The following is a 14,808-nucleotide window of genomic DNA, read 5'->3' on the forward strand; positions in this document are numbered from 1 at the left end:
ACAGGTCAATGGAATAGAACAGAGCCCAGAAATCTAGTCAAGCAACTATGCTCAATTAATATTTGACAAAAGAGGCAAGAGCTTTCATTGGAGGAGAGACAGTCTCTTCACTAAATGGTGTTGGGAAAATTGGACAGGTATATGCAAAAAAGTAATAATAAAATAAAATAAAACTAGACCACTAACTTACACCATTCATAAGAATAAACTCAAAATGGATAAAAGAGTTAAATGTAAGACATGAAACCATAAGAAACTATAGGCACCAAAATCTCAGAAAGCTCTCATAGCAATATATTTACTGGTACATCTCACTGTATGTATTTTAAAATTTCTTTTTAGACTTCTTCTTTACCACATGAATTATTTAGAAGTGTGTTGTTTAGTTTTCAGTTGTTTGAAGATTTTATTTTCTTTCTATTATTGAATTCTGGTTTGATTTCATTGTAGTTAGAGAAAAAACTCAGCATGACTTAAATTTTTAAAAATGTGTTGAGGTTTATTTTATGGCCAAGATATAGTCTATGTTACTGTACACACAAACTTGAAAATAATCTGTATTCTGTGAGTAGAATGTTTTATAAACATAGAATGTTATATGAGTTCTTCTATATCCTTGCTTACTTTCTCGTACTTGTTTTTAATTGTTAAGGAGAATTGTTGAAGTCTCCCACTATAATTGTGGCTTTGTCACTTGTTCCTTTCAATTCTGCTGGTACTTCCTTCACATATTATACAGTTGTTTTTTAATGCATATACATTTATGATTGCTATATTGGCATATTGGAATAACACTCTAACTAGCTGAGCTACCTGCCAGAGCTGTGTCAAGATTTTTAATCCACTCTACTAATATCTATCTTTTAATTAATGCATTTGATCCATTTACATTTAATGTAAACCTTGATATATTAGAGTTTATACATAAATCAACATTAAAATGTCCATGCTACCCAAAGTAATCTATATATTCAATGCAATACCTGTTAAAATACCAATAGCATATTTCACAGACCTAGAACAAATAAAGTACTTTATTTTTTGTTTTCTGTTTTTTTTTGTTTGTTTGTTTTTTCTATACATATTTTATTTCTCGGTTTTGTTTTACCTGCCTTCCTGTGAGTTACTGGGCCATTTTTTAGAATTCCACTTCAATCTGTTTAAGTATATTTGAGTGTATCTCTTTGTACAAGATTTTTAGTCATTGCACTAGGAATTATGTATACATAATTTGTCATAATCTGAGTGGCATCATTTTAGCATTTTGAGTGGAGTATAGAAATCTTACCTCAGTTTATGTAATTTTACATCCTCCCATTTATAACATAATTGTTTTAAATATTTTTTACATATACTTAGAACCACATGAGGTAGTGTTATAATTTTTTGTTTTAACTGTCAAACATAATTTAAAAAGAAATAAAACAAAATATTTTGTATTTATTTATATTTTGGCTTAGCATGTTATTTTATCTTTCAAGTTTTATTTCCTTTATTGTTTGTTTATTTAGGAAACTTCTTTTAGCTGCTTTTTTAGAATATGCTCTGGAGACAAATTCTCTTAGTGAAGAATATTTTAACTAGGTAGGATCTTGAATTAATAGTCCTTTCCTTCCAGCAATTGAAAAATGTTTAGCCATTTTCTTCTCATCTCCACAGTTTCTGATAAGAAATAATCTCATTGAAGTAATTTTCCTGTGTAAGTAAGGTATCACTTTTTCATTGTCTGATATAAAGGTTTTTTCATTGTCTTTATTTTTTAGAAGTTAAATTAAGATGTTTCTTGGTTATGATTTGTTTGGGGTTTGGTCAGTGTCTTCAGTCTATGGCTTTATGTCTCTTGCTAAATTTGGAAAGTTTTCAGCCATTGTTCTCTTAAATTATGCTCTTTTTAAAATATTCACCTTAGAGGACTCAGATTACATGAATGTTAGTTTTTTGTTGTAGCTCCACAGGTCTCTGAGGCTCTGTCATTTTATATTCAGTCTATTTCCTCCCCATTGTTTAGATTGGGTAATTTTTATTGTTCTATCTTCCAGTTCATTGATTATTTCTTCTGTCCCCTCCATGCGATTAGCCCATGCCCTAAGCATTTTTTCTTTAATCATTGCATTCTTTTTACATAAAATTTTAATTAAAAGCACAGCCCTAGCCAGTTTGGCTTAGTGGATAGTGCACTGGCCTGTGGAATAAAAGGTCCCAGGTTCTATTCCATTTAAGGGCACATGCCCGAGTTGTGGGCTCCATCCCCAGTAGGGGGCGTGCAGAAGGTAGAGGATCAATGATTCTCTCTCATCATTGATGTTTCTATCTCTATTTCCTCCCTTCCTCTCTAAAATCAATAAAATATATCCTACCTTATAAAAGAGTAATATGCAAATTAACCATCACTTCACTCAAGCCACACCCACCAGCCATGCATATCAACCAATCAGAGCAAATATGTAAATTAACCCTAGCCAAGATGGCTGCTGCCACAGAGAGCAGTTGAGAGAGAGGCTTGGGTTTCCCTGGCAATGGAAGCCAAGCTTTCCACACATGCTGGCTGGCCTAGGCCTCTACTCAAGGCTACAAAGTTTCAATTATAGAAACTACATAAAACCAAACAAAAAATCAATAAAATATATTTTAAAAAAAACAAAAACAAAAACAGAAATGGCTAATGGCCACACAGCAAGCAGGGGGCTTGGCTCTGCTCCAGGCTACAAAGTTTCAATTGTAGAAGGTAAATAAATCCCAGATACAAGGGCTTTTGTTTGAGTCACCAGGGGGCATGGCCAGCCTGCAAACCACCACAGGCCCCTCGCTCAGGCCACCCCACACCCTAAGGTAGGGGTGTGGAACTCAATCAGAGAAGGGGCCAAAATCTAAAATCCAGCCTAAATCGCGGGCCGAATGGTTTACTGAACAGTCATAAACTGTCATTGTGATGGAAACGCAGCGGAGTGCAGTGATGACAGCGGGGAGCGGGCCACATTGCAAGGCCTGGCGGGACGGATTTGGCCCGCGGGCCTTGTGTTTGACACATGTGCCCTAAGGGAACCCCCATCCTGATCTGGGACAACCTTTAGGGCAAACCAGCTGCCTCCCCACCCATGCACCAGGCCTCTATCATATCTAATAAAAGAATAATATGCAGATTGACCAACACTCCAACACACAAGCTGGCTGCCCCCATGTGGTCAAAGATCCTGCCCCATGTGGACACAAGATGGCCACCACAAGATGGCCAGCAGGGAAGGGCAGTTGAGAGGGACCAGGTCTGTAAGGGAGGGCAGTTGGAGGCAATCAACCCTGCAGGGGAGAGTAGCTAGGGGTGGCCAGGTAGCAGAGGAGGGAAGTTGAGGGCAAACAGGCTGGCAGGGGAGCAATTAGACATCAGTCATGCTGGCATGGGAATAGTTAGGAGGTGATCAGGCTTGCAGGTAGAAGTGGTTAGGGGCAATCAGGAAGGCAGGCAGGCGCGAAGTTGGGAGCCAGCAGTCCTGGATTGTGAGAGGGTTGTCTAACTGCCCATTTAAACGGGCAATTTAACAACCCTCAAGGAGTCCCAGATTGGAGAGGGTGCAGGACAGGCTGAGGGACACCTCCCAACCCATGCACAAATTTCATGCACTGGGCCTCTAGTTTAAAAAATAAATTTAAAAATATTTGCTATTGTTTAAGTTACAACCATAAGATATTGATTTTCCATTTTTTGTGTATAAATACAAATTAACATTTATTTTTATTATTAATACTTTTTTTTCTTAGCAGTTTTTAATTTACAGAAAAATTGAGTGAAAAGTATAGTTTCCATATATCCTCTTTTCCCCCACACACACAACCTCCCCATTATCAACATCCCACCCAGGGTAGTACACTTGTTAAAACTGATGAATCTACATTGACATACCATTATCAATCAAGGTCCATAGTTTATATTAGAGTCCACTCTTGGTGTTGTGCATTCTATGGGTTTGGACATATGTATAATTACAAGTGTCCACCACTATGGTATTCTATAAAATTGTTTGTGGCTCTAAAAATCCTCCATAGTCTGCCTAAGCATCTTTTTCTTCTTCTAACCCTGGAAACCATTTTTTTTTTTATAGTTTTATCTTTTCCAGAATGTCATATAACTCAAGCCCTACAGTATGATGACTTTTAGACTGACCTCTCTTATTTAGTAATTTGTATATACATTTCTTCCATGTCTTTTTATGGCTTGGTAGCTTATTTATTTTTAGCACTGAATAATATTTTATTGTCTGGATGCATTATAATTTATTTATCCATTAACCAACTGAAAGGCATCTTGGTTGCTTAAAAGTTTTGTAAATTATTAACAAAGATGCTATAAACATCTGCATTCATGTGTCTGTGTGGACATACATTTTCCATTTCTTTGGGTAAACCAGAGGGTCACAGTTGCTAGATTGTATGGTAAGGGCATGTTTAACTTCATGAAAAACTGCCATACTGCCTTGTAAAGTGGCTCTGTTATTTTGTGTTCCCACCAGCAATGTATGAGTGATTCTGTTGCTCACATCCTTGCTTACACTTGGTGTTGTCCATGTTCTGGATTTTTGCTACTCTAATAAGTATAAACTTTACCTATTTTACGATTGAGTTGTTTTCTTATTGTTGAGTTTTTAAGCATTCTTTCTATCTGTTGGATTACCGCCTTTTATCAGATATGTATTTTTTTAAATGTTTTCTCAGAGTTTCTGCCTTTTTTTGATTCTCTTGACGTTGTTTTTCACAGAGTAGTTTTATTTTATTATTTTATTTTAATAATAATGATATCTAGGTTATTAATAATTTTTTTTTATGGATTGCACCTTTGGCATTTTACCTAAAAAGTTATCACTATACCTGAGAGGATTTAAATTTTCTCCTCAGTTGTTTTATTTTTCAAATCTAAAATTTCAAATTGAGTCTTGTTTACATCTATTTCTTTGTGGAGACTTCTTATTTCTTTCTGATGTTTTCTCTTTTTCACTGAAGCATTTTTTTTTTATTTTTTTTTACCATGGCTGCTTCAAACCTTTGTCAGATAAATTCCAGCATCTTTGTCATATCAGTGTTATCATCTATTTATTTCTTTTATCATTTAGTTTGATATCTACCTCGTTATTTATTTCTTTTATCATTTAGTTTGATATCTACCTCGTTTTGGGTGTGATAAGTGATTTTTGATTGAAATCTGACCATTTTTATATTTTGTTATGAGTCTCTGGATTTTATTTGCACCTTTGGTTTTAGCTGGGTTTCTTTGACTATACTCTGTCATGAGAAGGGAGTGCTGCTACCTCCTTATTGTCAGGTGGAGGCTGAAACTGAGGTTCCCTATCTGTTTCCATTTACTCCTTGTTATTCCTGGGTGGGGCTAAGAGTTCTGGCTCTTTGTAAGCCCCTCTGTAAGGTCAGTGGTGGCTTTGTCACTACAGGATGACAATGAAGGACTGGGTTCTCCAGGAGGCGTCATTGAAATCACCTCCTCACTACCAGGGGAAGATGGAAGTTCAGACTCCCTCAGTTCTGCACTGACACTGTGGAGGGTGTAACTTACTACTGCTGGTGGGCAAAGATACCCAGGCTCTTTCCTGCCTTTCCCTGCCATAACCCTGGGGATGCTGAAGAGCTTTATGATTGCCCTATGTACATGGAAGTCTGTGCTCCTCATTCAACCTTTGCTGGTGTATGTGTGTGGCTATAGTTTCTCCCCCACCCCCCTTCCCATGTGGTGTATGGTTGGAATTAATTAGTTATTATCTAAAATTTTACTGTCTTGATAGGCTGCCCTTTACCTCTTGACTTGGCTAGGGACCTTTGTTCATTGATGCATTTTTTTTTATCTGAGTCTGTTGGTATTTCTGGATTACTGGGTTTCTCAGCTCCAATTCTGAGACATTAGCCCAGAAGAAAACCCAGAGAACTCACTACTGAGTTCCTTGAACCCCAAAGTCCCTAGATGGATGGCCTTATTCTCCCAGTATCTTATATAAAACTAGAGGCCTGGTACACAAAATTAGTGCACGGATCCCTACGCCTGATCCTCTGTGGGGTGACTGGCCTGGTGATCAGGTGCCTCCACTGGCACCTGCCTTGACCAACGTGTGGCTGGGGGCAGCTACTGTGTTGAGCATCTTCCCCTTGGTGGTGAGTGTGCATCATAGTGACCAGTTGTTCTGCCATTCGGTTGATTTGTGTATTAGGATTTTATTATATAGGATATTCAAATTTTAGTTCTACTTAGTGAGAAGACTAGGACAGAATATATCTCTTCTATTTTCAGGAAGTGCAAGTTTTCTATGATAATATATATGAAATGTTTATCAAATTCAGGAGCTAAATGAAATTGTGGTAGGATCACTTATTAAAATATTACCTTGCATTTTTCTTCCTATATTTCTTTATATTCCTCATTTCATCCAGATTTCCTCTTGCCAGATCACTGAGGGCCTCACAAGCTTTACAGCTAATGAATGACCTATAGTCAATAGGGCAGCTTGTCTATTATAGAATCCAACAATCAACAACAAAACAACCAGAAAAAAATAATCAGAATGGGGCTTGATTTAGGGAGTAACATTAAAAAACAACAAGAACAAAGCAAAAACAAACCAGACTTAATTAGGATAATGGAAGTTGGATAAACCTGGTCATTGATTTGCTTACTCATTTTTTTTTTATAACTGACAATTTCTTCACTTTTCTCTGTTTTTACATTTTCTTCTACCTGAAGTTTTAGAAAGATATTTTCTATTTTTTAAATTTATCTTAAATAATTAACAAATTTACTACTGTATAGAAGAGTTCATTTTCTATTTAGTATACTAATTCACAACTGATTTACCAATCTGATTATGAAAATTGGAAGTTGGAATTAGAAACATTGGAAAAGGGATAAAAAAGACAAGTTTGATAATAGTGGGATGTTTTTAACTTATTTTTCTTGAGGAGATTTTTTTAGTATAACAAGAAGAATTATGCAGGGCATTACTTACATAAAAGCCTTATATAAGCAGCATGTGTTTTTATGTGTTTGATTCTAATTCAGAATCTGCAATTTAAAAATATTGCTCAATTCTCTTAAAATATATACATTGTATATATGTATTCTGGAGGATATGAAAAACACAAAAAGCACAAAAAATAAAACATTTTTAAAAATCTTGATAATTTCACCAATTTGTTCCACACAAAAGAAGTTTTTGTGAAAAATAGGAGGCCTATGATACTGTGGATCTAATATGGGCCATGAGTCTAATTCTCAGCCTTGAAATTACAGGCACTGGGTTTTGTTAACACACCTAAAATGAGTCTGTAGCCCTAACTGGTGTGGCTCAGTGGATAGAGCGTTGGCCTGCTGACTGAAGGGTCTTGGGTTCAATTCTGGTAAGGGCATATACCTTGGTTGTGGGCACATCCCTTGTAGAGGGTGTGTAGGATGCAGCTGATCTATGTTTCTCTCTCATCGATGTTTCCAACTCTCTATTCCTCTCCCTTTCTTTCTGTAAAAAAGAAATAAAATATGTTTAAAAAAATAAATAAAATGTGCCTGTGTCCTGGGAAGTGTTTGCAGAAACCTTATGTAGGACATTAGAATGTCAGTTGGCTTATTTTCAAAAATAAATAAATGTAGGGGAAACTGGGTTCTTACATGCTTCAACCAACTGGACACTGTCTCCCCATTTGCTCTAAGAGGTGGCAACACAAGAGCAGATTGCTTTGTGAGCTTAGAGTCAGGATAAAGATTTGAGTTGTGTGATTAAAATAGTGACTGCAATCAGGGTATACCAGTCTGATATTCATCCTTTCTCTGTGTGTACACCTATAGAAAAGGTGGTTCTTTTGTCGTCTGTATTTTTCTATATGGACTATATTTTCTGTGTTTTGTTTTCCTCTAAATATTTGGAAAATATCCAAATTTGTATTACACTTTTATGTTTTTTTATTTTAAAAATATACTTAGGATTCCAGTTCGTTCAAGGCAGAGAATTTAAAATAGATACTTTCCTTTCCTCCTTTCACCACTCTCATTGAAGTTATAGATCAAAAGAGGCATAGAAACAGAAGGTCAAAGAGGTCCACTGGCTTAGAGAGAACTTAATAAACTGCTGGAAGACAGAAAACAAATGAAAGAATGTTCCCTGACGATGAAGTGGAGAGAGGTGCAGATTAAGTGCATGCAAGAGTTTGCCTCAGAAGAGAGTGTTTTACTTCCTGGTAGAATTCTGAGGAGGTTCCAGGGCTTGAGAGTTGGGAGGCAGAGAGAAGTGAGACACGGCTTGACAATAGTGGGCTTTTATTATCTTATATAACAAAAGCCTAAAATGCTAGGTGTCTGGTCATGTGGTCGGCCATTCAACCAATCAAAGTGTAATATGCTAATAATATGCTATGGCCGCTCAACTGCCTGCTATGACGTGCACTGACCACCAGGGGGCAGACACTCCAACTGGTAGGTTAGCTTGCTGCTGGGGTCCAGCCCATAGGGACTGAGTGGACATGGCCTTGGAGCCCTCCTGTGATCCCTCCCTGGCTGGTCAACCTCCCATGTCCCTCCTTGGCCCAATTGTGTACCAGTGGGGTCACTCAGCCTGGCCTCTGTCCTCTCTGAATCCAGGCTGAGAGGCCCCCACCCTGCCCCCCAAGTGCAGGAATTTTGTGCATTGAGCCTTAAGCATAGAATATAAAATTGGTATGCCTCATTCATACCTGGTGTTCAGAGTGGCATCAAACCTGGTATTTGCCGAGGACCAAATGCCTCACTTCCCACAGTCCCACTGTGAAGCTATTTCTGCTCACTCACAGATGGGTGCTGACTGTCAGTCCACCTTCTTCCTCATCTGTGAGCACAGCCTACAAGCTGGAAGACACTGAAGAAAAGTTAAAGCCTGAAGGAAAAGGGAATAGGACTTGAGAACATCCTGTGAATTGGGAAAATTATTTTCTTCCACAGAGTGAGGCTGACAAATAACCTCACATATTGAAGATTCAAACAATAAAAGAAGAGCATTTATATTGGAAATATGTAGACTGAAAACTAGGAAAACAAATAAATAATTTAAAAGTAGTTGCTTTTAGGTTTTGAGATCAGGGTGAGCTAGGATCATATGATGCTAATTTTAAAAAAAATATATTTTTATTGATTTCAGAGAGGAAGGGAGAGGGAGTGAGAGATAGGAACGGCAAATATTGGTTGCCTCCTACACGCCCCCCACTGGGGACTGAGCCTTCAGTTCAGGCATGTGCCCCTGACCAGGATTAAACCCAGGACCCTTCAGTCTGCAGGCTGACGCTCTATCCGTTAAACCAGTTTCCCAAACTTTTGACATATGTGTATCCCTTCTATAATTTCATAACGCTGAGTACCCCTCGTACTCATGAGAACATAGAATTAGGCGCAGCTAAGCACGGTGCAGTGCATATCCCCACCAAACTCCGGTGCAACGCGTACCCCCACCAAACTCTTCCCGTACCCCTGGGGGTACGCGTACCACACTTTGGGAAACACAGCTGCCAAGGCAAGATATTGTTGTTGTTGTTGTTTTTTTTAATTGCTTCTATACTTCTTGATTTTTTTTTATAAAAAAAGTTACATCTTATTTTTAGACATCAACTAACTAAAATATTTAATTTGCAAAACAAACTTATAAACAAAAGAAAAGGATGCCAGAAGAAAATATATTTTCATTTATATTTCTCTAAATTTCGATGTTTAATGGTAAACCACCTTTTGTAAGATGATCGTCTAACAAAATATGTGGTACACCTGCTATAAATAAAAATAAATTTTTAATTCAGCTAAGAAGTATTTATTGAGTGATTCAAGTTAATACCATTTTAAGACTTTTTATTCTCTCGTTTATGTATTTCTTATTTTTTTAGGTCTGGATTATTATTTGTATTTTTTTCTTTATAAATTTAGTTTTTGAGTTAATTGTACCAAAATGACAGTGTTTCTATGCAGATAATGACCCTTCATTCTTTTTCTCTTCTGAAAGAAGGTGTAGGGCTAAGCCAAAGAACATACCGTATTTTTCGGACCATAAGACGCACCGGACCATAAGACGCACCAGTTTTTAGAGAAGGAAAATGAAGAAGAAAAGATTCTGAAACAAATAGTGTCCTAAAATATTTTATGTGCATTAAAACCAAACATCACAGTCATAAACACATGTAATCAACCCTGTAAAGTAAACAGCAGCATTTAGAACCATTTTAGAGCCGGGCAAGCACACAGAGACCACACAGAGCCGGGCAAGTAAAAAAACTTTTTTTTTTAAAGTATATGTGTAGGCTATATTTGGACCATAAGACGCAGGGACTTTTTCCCCCCACTTCTGGGGGGAAAAAAGTGCGTCTTATGGTCCGAAAAATACGGTACATGTCCATAATCTATGGACACAGACAGCAGTGTGGAGATGGCCAGAATGGAAGGGGAAGGAAGACTGGGCAGAAGGGGGCAAAAGGGAGGTTTGTAATAGTGTCAACAATAAAAGTAAAGAAAAGAGTATTGTCTTTTATTATTCTGTTTTACTGATGTCTTGTATGTTCACTGATTACCTTATATCAGTGATCAGAGTTAATCCTTTTAAAATTGTAACAAAAGCATAACTTCATTCTTGAGTGTTTAATTTAGAATAAATTTTCCATTGGCTGGTCTATATCTTCCACTAAGTTTTTCAGGAAGGATATTTGGGTAGTAGGCCTTTGAGCCCTTATCTATCTGAATATAAAAATGTGATCTTCCCACCAAACAACAACCTGAAGGAACATAGACATCATTAGTTAACAGTTTCCACCCAAATTCCTACAGTTTCGTTTTCATGCTGTGAAGGGGCAGTCTCAGTTGAACTAGAATTTGGTTACTTTGTGATCTATATGTTGATCTTTCGGTACCTGTAGGATTCTTTCTCTATACCTGAAATTTCAAACTTTTCTCAGGAAACCTACTTTCATTAAATTTTCCAAATTCTTATGAGCATAGTTTGATTTTCCAAAATGAAATAGAATGAATCCCAAATTAAATACCACCAGCTGTTTGCCTTTTCAACTTGGAAAAGTCTTGTTTTTACTCTTAAAAGAATGAGCATTTTTTAACAAATGAGAGAGTCTTTCTAATGTGCTAAGGCCATGGTGGGCAAACTGCGGTTCATGAACCACATGTGGCTCTTTGGCCCCTTGAGTGTGGTTCTTCCACAAAAATACCATGACCTGGCTGAGTCTATTTTGAAGAAGTGGCATTAGAAGAAGTTGAAGTTTAAAAAATTTGGCTCTCAAAAGAATTTCAGTCATTGTACTGTTGATATTTGGCTCTGCTGACTAATGAGTTTGCTGACCACTGTGGGTAAAGATCCACCATGTCAATGAAGAATATAAACTCTATAGGAATGTTGTATTTAATACCATAGCTTACTCACAGAATAACTTTTCCTTTTGCTAATAATCCATAAGAGAAACTAATACATAGAAAATGATTGCAATTTCTAGACCATGAGATTTATTCAAGATATGCCGAAGAATTTGATATTATATCAGTAAGTAAAAGAGATAAAGAACTTTTAGAGTTCCACAGGACTGTGTCTAATTGAATACTCTATTTTAGTCTGAGCATCCCTGATATTCTTGGCCCTTTTCTAGTAATTTGATGCTGCTCGCTGAATTAAAAATAAATTCAACAAGAACAGAGACAATACCTACTAATTGTCTGCAGCCCACACAGTGGGATACACAGAGGCTGCTCAATTTCTTTCCACTGACAGGTATGCCAATCATTCACTTGGATGGGTAGTCTGACGCATGTCCTAGCATGGTACTGGCCAGTGGCTCAGTTGTACTCCCATACACCAAAAGGTTGTGAGTTTGATTCCTAGTCAGGGCACATACCTAATACTTACAGGTTCTATCCCCGCTTAGGGTTAGGGCGCATATGGGAGGCAACTGATCAATGTTTTTCTCTCACACCCATGCTTCTCTCTGTCTCTTTCGCCCCTTTCTGCCTTTCTGCCTCTCTCTCCCCAATTTCTCTCTCTCTCTCTCTCTCTCTCTCTCTCTCTCTCTCTCTCTCTCTCTCTCTCTCTCTCTCTCTCTCTCTCTCTCCCTCTCTCTCTTTCTCAATTCAGGCATGTGCCCCTGACTGGGATTGAACATGGGACCCTTCAGTCTGCAGGCTGATGCTCTATCCACTGAGCCAAACCTGCTAGGGCAAGATATTGGTTTTTTTTTGTTTTTTTGTTTTTTTGTCTCTCCCCCCCACCCCCACCCCACATATCCTTGGGTAAGGATGTAAAAAAGAAAAGAAAAAAAAAAGTCCCAGCATGAACCTGAGCAAATTTACCTCTAATTCAGGCATGTTTTCAAATGCTATATGAACAGACATGCTGGGTCTTCTAGGCTTTTTAACATGCATTTCCTAGGACCTTGCTGCTCCCAGTGTGGCTGGAGGCCAGCAGCATTGAGGTCACCTGGAAGATGGCCAAAAATGTAGAATCGCAGGTGCCCTCATCTGCTGGGCCAGAAACTACACATTGCCATTTGACAAACATTGTCCTTGCAACAAATAAAGTCCAAAGACAGAACTGAATTGTGAAGAAAAAGGAGGTGGAGGGAGGTGGAAGAGGGTAAACAGGAAATAAATGGTGACAGAAGATTTGACTTAGCAAATGATATAAGATGATGTATTATAGAATTGTACAACTGAAATCTGTATAATTTTATTAATTTTATTAATAACTAGAGGCCCTTGTGCATGGGGGGGGTATCCCTCAGCCCAGCTTGCACCCTCTCCAATCTAGGACCACTCGAGGGACGTCCAACTGCCCATTTAGGCTAAATAAGCAATCGGGCATCTCTCTCACAATCCAGGACTGCTAGCTCCCTACTGCTCGCCTGCCTGCCTTACTGATTGATCTTAACTGCTTCTGCCTGCCAGCTTGATGACTCCCTAACCACTCCCCTGCAAGCTTGATTGATGCCTAACTGCTCCCCTGCCAGCCTGGTCACCCCTAACTGCCCTCCCCTGCAGGCCTAAGTCCCCCTCCAACTGCCCTCCCCTGCAGGTCTTGTACCCCCCAAAAGCTCTCCCCTGCAAGTCTGGATCCTTCCCAACTGCCCTTCCCTGCAGGCCCAGTCAACCCCAACTTCCCTCCTCTGCGGGCCTGGTCACCCCTAACTGCCCTCCCCTGAAGGCTTGATCATCCCCAACTGCCCTCCCTTGCAGGCCTGGTCCCTCTAAACTGCCCTCCCCTGCTGGCCTGATTGCTCACAACTGCCCTCCCGTGCTGGCCTGATCCCTTCCAACTGTCCTTCCTTGCTGGCCATCTTGTGGTGGCTATTTTGTGTCCACATGGGGGCAGCCATCTTGTGTGTTGGAGTGATGATCAACTTGCATATTACTCTTTTATTAGATAGGATGTCACCCCAAAAAGTTCTATAACAATTAAAATAATAAGTAAATAAATAAGATAAAAGTAAAAAAAAAACACACATATGTACAGGGTATTGTTGAAACTTGGGACACACTCTGACTCTGTTTTCATGGGTTAAAGTTCTTAAGCTTAATAAACAACTGGGGAAAGTTAAAATCCTTGCAGATTGCAGTTTAGCAATCTCCTGAAGCTTTGGTGCATGTAGCTTGACACCCACAGGAGAAATCCAGAGCTCTTGGCAAGGCTAGAATGCCCATTACACTGGCATTGTTGGACACTCTGGCATCTTCACTCGACATCATCTGTATAGCTGCTGCCCTTGGCTTTGCAGCAACCATAGGTTTCAACCCAGCAAGCTGAAGCAGGGAGAGGAAAAGTACTGTGGGCTTCCTGTTGCCAAGAAGGTTACTTGCTAGAATAAGGTCTCACTTCCTACCTCACAGAGAAGATATAGTTATCAGATGTCATTTACAAAACTGCACCCATCTGCATCCGTTCTTTCCTTCTCCAGCTCTGTATACTCTACGACTTTTGTTTTCTTAGGGAAACACGGTGCTATTTATCCACTTACTTCCATATATAATTAATGTTTGTTTTAATACTGGCACCTTCTAATAAACATTTAAATATTATCACATATTTATCTTAAAAGATAGTTCCTTTGAATCCAATTTCTGCAATAGCTATGCTTCTTTTTCTTTCTTTTTTTTTTTTTACGAAGTGCTTTTATTATTGCGAGGTGAGATATATGTTATCCTTTTAATGTTATTTATTTGTTTTTATTTTATTTTTTATTTATTTATTTTCTTTATTGATTAAGAAGATTACATATGTGTCCTTAACTCCCCATTACCCCCCATCCCCCACTTATGTCCTCATCCATTGGTTAGGCTTATATGCATGCATACAAGTCCTTTGTTGATCTCTCTCCCTATCCCCCATCCTCCCTACCTTTCCTCTGAGGTTTGACAGTCTGATCAATGCTTCTCTTTCTCTGGATCTGTTTTTGTTAATCAATTTATGTGGTTTGTTATATTTCACGAATAAATAAGATTATGTGATATTTATCTTTCTCTGACTGGCTTATTTCACTTAGCATAATGCTTTCCAGATCTATCCATGCTGTTGCAAATGGTAAGTATTCCTTCTTTTTTTACTGCAGCATAGTATTCCATTGTGTAGATGTACCACTGTTTTTTAATCCATTCATCTGCTGATGGGCACTTAGGCTGTTTCCAATTCTTAGCTATGGTGAATTGTGCTGTACAAACATAGGAGTGCATATATCCTTTTGGATTGGTGTTTCTAGTTTTTTGGGATATTCCTAGAAGTGGGATCACTGGGTCAAATGGGAGTTCCATTTTTACTGTTTTGAGGAAACTCCATA

This window comes from Pipistrellus kuhlii, unplaced genomic scaffold (genome assembly GCF_014108245.1).
Source record: "Pipistrellus kuhlii isolate mPipKuh1 unplaced genomic scaffold, mPipKuh1.p scaffold_m20_p_7, whole genome shotgun sequence".
NCBI lineage: Eukaryota > Metazoa > Chordata > Mammalia > Chiroptera > Vespertilionidae > Pipistrellus > Pipistrellus kuhlii.